Source organism: Leuciscus leuciscus (genome assembly GCF_965113295.1).
Source record: "Leuciscus leuciscus genome assembly, chromosome: 12".
Classification (NCBI taxonomy): domain Eukaryota; kingdom Metazoa; phylum Chordata; class Actinopteri; order Cypriniformes; family Leuciscidae; genus Leuciscus; species Leuciscus leuciscus.
In genome coordinates this window covers 29629160-29635859 of record NC_138736.1, presented here as the reverse complement: position 1 = coordinate 29635859, position 6700 = coordinate 29629160, and the positions used below count along the sequence as shown (strand labels likewise).

Sequence of the window (6700 nt, the reverse complement as noted above, 5' to 3'; positions counted from 1 at the left end):
TGTCAGAAAAGATGTCACATTCCGTCATTGTTGAAAAATAGTTCCAAAATGAAAATTTAACGGCTGTCTTTGATGTTATCTGTTCTGTGTTACATGCATACCGATTTATGCCATCCTACCGTGACTATTTTTGGCCAGGGACACAAAGTTGCCATCGAACCAATGATTGCTGGGGTGCAGGGCCGTGCAGAGACCTCTGGAGGGGCAGGTGCTCAAAGTATAAAAGGGGGCACATGGAACAAGGCTTTAAATAGGGCTGTGCTCAAAATATCAATACAGCAATATATCAATATGGATGATTCTGTATCGATACGGCAGCAAATGCATTGATGCAGTTTTGAAAAAGAAACAGAACAGAAAAGACTAATTTTAAGTTTAAGAGTAAAAAAAAAAATATGTATGTGCACCTATTAATAACTCTGGGATTAGAAACTGAAGTATCTTAAGTTGTCCCAACCTGATGGATTTTTTCTTCTATGTTATACAGAATAATAAAGAACAGCTGTAAACTGTGTAGGACAAAATCAACGTGGCCCATGTTTCGTAGAGTACAGTACAGTTTTATTTAATGCCATGTCAGCATCTGTGGCTACTTTCATGGCATAAACTGATTTACAAAAATACAAGAGTTACATTTATACAATGAAAATAAAAACAAAGCAAACAGAAAAAATACAGCAATTAATACTTTACAAGATTTTTAACATTAATGTGATACCTGTTCTGGTAAATTCTTACTAAAGTCCTTAAGTGAGTTTGCTGCCTTTGCTGTTGTTACTGCTGCTGCTGATGATGATGATGATGATGATGATGATACTGCTGGAGCTGATCTGAGACTGTAGACATTAAAACAAACATATAGGAGATATATTAGCTGATTAAACAATTTTTATGTGACCATGACAAGATGTAAAGATAGCTGACAGTGTTTAGAGCTGGCTCACTAGCTCACTGACCTGCTGTAAAGCTGCAGACTCTGCCCAGGCTGCTATAGGGAGATGTTCACAGAGGCTGCTGCACACAAAACATAAGATACTGGTAAGCCTTACCAGTGTTGTGATAATAATTTAAGGCACTCTACGTTTTTTTTTTTATTAATACTGTAGAAATAATAACAATAGTTTAAAGTATATATAATAGGAATCGTCCCGGATGAGTTCGTAAGGTGAAAGGTCATCATGTGGGTCTTTTTATTTACGGCTAAATTATTATTCATTAATTTTACTAATAGTTAGATTGGGCAGGCATCCACAAAAGGGCCTTTAATTAAAAAAAAAGGAGAGAAAATTTTGCCTTGACAAAAGGGCACTTTGGGCACCAAGGGGCAAAAGGGCAGGTGCTGGAGCACCCAACGCCCCCCCCTCTGGACGTGCCTGCTGGGGTGGTATGTGAATTTTAACTGATCTTCGATCACAACTCCAAGGACAAGTTGTGATGAAGTGTTGGGTTGGCCAAAACCACAAGCAGTTCGGTCTTGGAAAGGTTGAGTTGCAGTAGGTGATGGTCTTTCATCCAGAAAGAAATGTCAGGCAGGCAGGCTTAGTAGAGAGGTAGAGTTGTGTATCAGCATAGAAGTGATAGGAAAAGCCATGTTTTTGAATGACAGATCCTAGTGATGTCATGTAGTTGGAGAAGAGAAGTGGTCCCAGCACTGAGCCCTGAGGCACCCCAATAGCTGTTGCAACTTAGACACCTCAACCCTCCATGACACCCCGAAGGACCTACCTGAGAGGTAATACTTGAACCACTGGAGTGCGGTTCCTGAGATGTCTATTGTCATGAAGGTTTACAGGTAGATCTGGTGATTAACTGTTGTATAAGGTGTTGTCAAAAGCAGGAGACAGATTATTGTATAGATTACGGATTATTTGGAAGCTTCTCATGCCAGTCTCAGAGCTTCAAAAACCGGGAACAGTTTTAGTTGAGTGGACACTTTTGAAGCCAGACTGTTTGCTGCCCAGGAGGTTGTTCTGTGTGAGAAATGAAAAGGTTGAACATGACTCGCTCAAGTGTTTTTGCAATAAATGAAAGAAGTGATACCGGTCTGGGTTTAGAGTGGGTTTCTTTAGCAGTGGGGTTGTCCAGGCCTGCTTAAATGCTGTGGGAAGAGTGAGTGCAGGTACAACTAAAGAAGAAATGGCTTGAAGGAGATAAGTTAATGTTATATATCTGCTTTCTTGTGTAATCAGATATCTCTTACACACCCTGCCGAATTAAATCAGTCACACGCTTGATAGCTTTCTACATGGCGTCTTTACTTTTCTGCCTCTTAACGTGAACTCCTCCTACATCCGGTCTTGCATACATATTAGTACACTCACATCTTAAAGATACAGACCATCATTCTAATACATGACATCCCCTCCAAAGTCGGATAGAGACCTTTAACACTCGACTATCGTCTCAGTATTGCCAAACAAATAACATGTTCATCTAACTGATGATTTTCACATTCTTCAACTTATTTTAAACTCAATTATAATATTAACCATGAACATATCAACTACGTTGTCTGCATTTAACCTGCATTCAAAAGTTCAACCAACGATAAAGTCAGCAAATTTTTGAGGTACTTTTTTTTGTCTTTGGGGCTTGACATATGTAATGTCTTGGTGACACTCAACCATAGGCACAAGTCTCTCTGATTCCTCTGACAATGTCTGTTGATCTGAATCTGTGGAACAGTCAGCATTCCCTTTCTCGCTTTCTACATATTTCTTTACAAATGTTGTGTTGCGACTGTACTGGGCTCCGGTGGGTGACTCGACAGTTATTTTGTTCCCAGCTTTGCTGACCACTGTGTGAGGTGTTGCGTTAAACGGTGTGGTAAACTTGTCCGTCTTGTCCTGCCTGATCAGAACCCGATCTCCAACAGCTACATTTGAGAAATCTGCTTTGCGATGTTCATCTGCATATAGTTTATATTTTCCTTTTTTCTCAGCGTCATGGTCGTGAACTTCGAGATCTTTGTCTACTGGTGTGAGTTCAGGTAACTTGCCTCTCATTTTTCTTTTAAACAGAAGTTCAGCTGGGCTTTTGCCTGTGGTGTTATGTACAATTCCTCTGTACACTGTAACATACTTCCTGAGTTCCTTTTGCCAGTCAAGTCCTTCCGACTGTGCAATGCGGATTCGTTTCATGATGGAGGCATTCTGGCGCTCGACTTCACCATTCGCTTGAGCCCATTTAGGCGTTGTTTTCAGGTGTCTGATCCCGTTTTCTTCACAGAAACTCCTGAATTCATCTGATTTGAATTGAGGTCCATTATCTGATTTTAGTGTGGCAGGAAGTCCATGCCGGCTGAATATGTCCTCAAGGCTGTCAATCACTTTTGTTGCAGTGGTTGAGGTCAGTATGTCATACTCATAATACCTACTGTAGTAATCCACCACAACTAGGATTGAGTGTTTTGATGGCAGAGGACCCAATAAATCTACTGCTAGATCTTGCCATGGTCCATCTGGCAATGGTGAGGGTCGCAATGGTTCTGGCGCATCAGGACGAGAGACAATTTGACAGCCATGGCATGATTTGCAATATCTCTCGGCCGCTCTGTCCATGCCAGGCCACCATACTTTGCTCCTCAGGTGCTGTTTGGTCCCAACAATACCTATGTGTCCCTCGTGGGCAAGTGCTATTGCTCGTGGTTGTAATGTTTTTGGAAGAACAATGCGTGTTCCACGTAGTATTAAAAAACCTACCACGCATAGCTCCCTAGCAACAGCTGCATATGTCATACACTTTTCAAAGTGTCCACTTTCAATAGCTTTTCTCACCTCTATTAGTTCGGGATCTTTTTCTGACGCCTCTTCCACTTCCCTTGTGGTTAGGGCTCTCGGGGTGGCATTAATGGCTACAAATCTCACATATTCATCCGAATCATGCAAGTGCTTGTCTCTCATTGCTGTGCTTCCTAGAAGTCTTGACAAGGGATCAGCAATGTTCTCTTTTCCAGAAACATAGACAACCTTAAAGTCGTATGGTTGAAGACGCAAAACCCACCGCTCAATGCGGGCACAGGGCTTAGAACGTGGACTGTAGATTGTCTCTAATGGCTTATGGTCTGTGACCAGATCAAATTGTCTTCCATAGACATATGGGTGAAGCTTCTCACAGGCCCATACAAGGGCAAGGGCCTCCTTCTCAGTCTGGGAGTACCGTCTCTCACAATCTGATAAACTTCTACTGATGTAGCACACTGGCACCATTTGTCCTTTTTGACACTGTGTCAATACAGCCCCCAACCCTACAGGGCTGGCATCGGCTATAACTTGGGTTGGTGCATCTTTGTCAAAGTATGCTAAGGTCCCTGATTTTGCCAGTTCTCCTTTCAGAGCCTTAAATGCACTTTTTTGTTCAGGACCAAAGATGAATTTGGAGTCTTTTCTGGTAAGACGTCTCAAGGGCTCTGCCAAGGTTGCAAATTTTGGAATAAATCTGCTGCTGTAATTGACAAGTCCAAGAAAACTCCGAACCTCTGAGGCGTTCTGTGGCTCTCGAGCCTCCACCACAGCCCTGACTCTCTCATCAGTGGGCCCGATACCTTTTTGTGTGAGTAGAATCCCCATAAAATTTAAGCGATCCATACTGAACTGACATTTTGCAGGATTCAGAGTTAGCCCACATTCTCTCAGACGTTTCATGACAGCATGTAGACGGTGATTGTGTGTTTTATGGTCAGGCGCATGCACAATGACATCATCAGAGATGTTTTCAACTCCCTCTATTCCAGCAAGGGCAGACGCGATCTCATGTTGGTATTGTTCACTTGCAGAAGATACTCCAAAAATGAGCCGCTTGTATCTGTACACTCCATTGTGAACTGCAAACGTTGTGATCTGGCGGGACTCTGGCGTTAACTCTAACTGGTGATATCCCCATTTAAGATCTAATTTGCTGAAGACCATAGACCCATTCATACTCTGTAGCAGCTCATCTACAGTGGGGATGGGGTATCTTTCCCTAATGATTGCTCGATTGGCTTGTCGCATGTCAAGACAAAGCCTAATTTCAGCATTTGCTTTTGGAACAATCACAACCGGATTAACCCACGGAGTAGGCCCGTTCACTTCTTCAATAATGTCCATTTCTAAGAGTTCTTTTATCTTTTCTTCAACAGGAACCCTTAAATTAAATGGAATCCGCCTTAAAGGCTGGGCAACTGGCTGAATCTTTGGGTCTATGTACAAACTAATTTGCTTGGTTTTCAGCTTACCAACTCCTTGAAACACTTCTGGGTATTGTGAATGGAGCGACTGCTTGAGGTCTGTTACAGCTGCAATGTTTGTGCCGATCTTCAGTACTCCGAGTTTCATGGCAGTGTCTCTCCCCAACAGTGGCTCTCCTATCCCTTTAATTACAATGAATTCAGCATATACCGACCGGCTGCCTATTCTTGCTTCACACTTGAAAGCTCCCTTTAGTGGTAATGGCTGATTAGACGAATAAGAGAACAATTTCCTCTCTGTTTCCGGAATGTACGAATGGCATCTAATATTCTTTGCCTTCAGTTCCTCCCATGTTCTTTCATCAATGATACTGCTGGTCGCACCAGAGTCTACAAGCATTTTCAAATTGACATTTCCCAAGCAGATATTCATTCTATCAGCCATGTAGTCGTCTTGAATGACAAATGCATATTCAGCTTGCCCTTCAACATGGTTAACTGTTTGCTGCTTCACATTTTTAGTTTTGCACATTTTTGAGAAATGATCTCTTCCTTTACATTTGTGGCATGTCTGGCCTCTCGCAGGACATTTTAAATCTCTTCCCAAATGATCTGTATTCCCACATCTGTAGCATTGTTTGTTCAACTTACAGCATTCAGCTTGCTGTTTTCCCTTGAATTGTCCTTTCATCTTTCCCCCTTTTTTCCAGACGCGATTCACAGACTCAGTGTCAGGCTTTGATACGTCACTCACCGATGATGCAGCCATCTGTTCCTCTATCCGTTCACAGAGGGCAGCAACCTCCAACGCACGATCGAGCGTGAGATTAGGTCCTTCCTCCAAAAGTTTACGACGCACGTACATTGATAAACATTTGCCTACGATGGCATCCCGGATTTGATTAGTCATGTCATCTGCAAATGCACAGTCCTTTGCTGCCTGTCTGAGACGTGTTGTGAACTGTTGAATCGTTTCACTTGGGTTTTGGGAAAGTTTATAAAAAGACTGCCTTGCATACGCAGTATTCACTCGTGGCACGAAGTATGCATTCAAAGCTGCAACGGCCGCGTCGTAATCGGCAGCACCCCCCGTATCCGCCAGAGTGGAGAATATATCTTGAACATCAGGTCCAGCGTAATGCAAAAGAAGTGCTCTGCGCCGCTGACGAACTGCAGCAGCGACATCTTCTTCAATTATAAGTCCTTTACCGTCCGCATAAAGTTCAAACGATGTCAGCCACCTCGTCCATCTCGAACCAAGTGTCGCAGGATCTTTGTAGCACTCAAACGTAGGAATACCAGACTTTTCCATCGCGTGCAATCAGTGCTCACACCCCACTTGGCTGCATCCTCGTCGCCAATGTTATATATCTGCTTTCTTGTGTAATCAGATATCTCTTACACACTCTGCCGAATTAAATCAGTCACACGCTTGATAGCTTTCTACATGGCGTCTTTACTTTTCTGCCTCTTAACGTGAACTCCTCCTACATCCGGTCTTGCATACATATTAGTACACTCACATCTTAAAGA

At 42.7% G+C, this 6700-nt stretch overlaps 1 long non-coding RNA gene across 1 annotated transcript; it reads right to left on the bottom strand.

Annotated features, from left to right (window-relative positions):
* Positions 1 to 539: 539 nt before the first annotated feature.
* Positions 540 to 1187, bottom strand: LOC309511248. Its single transcript, XR_014210558.1, has 2 exons — positions 957 to 1187; positions 540 to 836 (listed from the first exon to the last, which is right to left on the bottom strand). It is a non-coding gene; the product is annotated as an uncharacterized lncRNA (long non-coding RNA).
* Positions 1188 to 6700: the final 5513 nt, after the last annotated feature.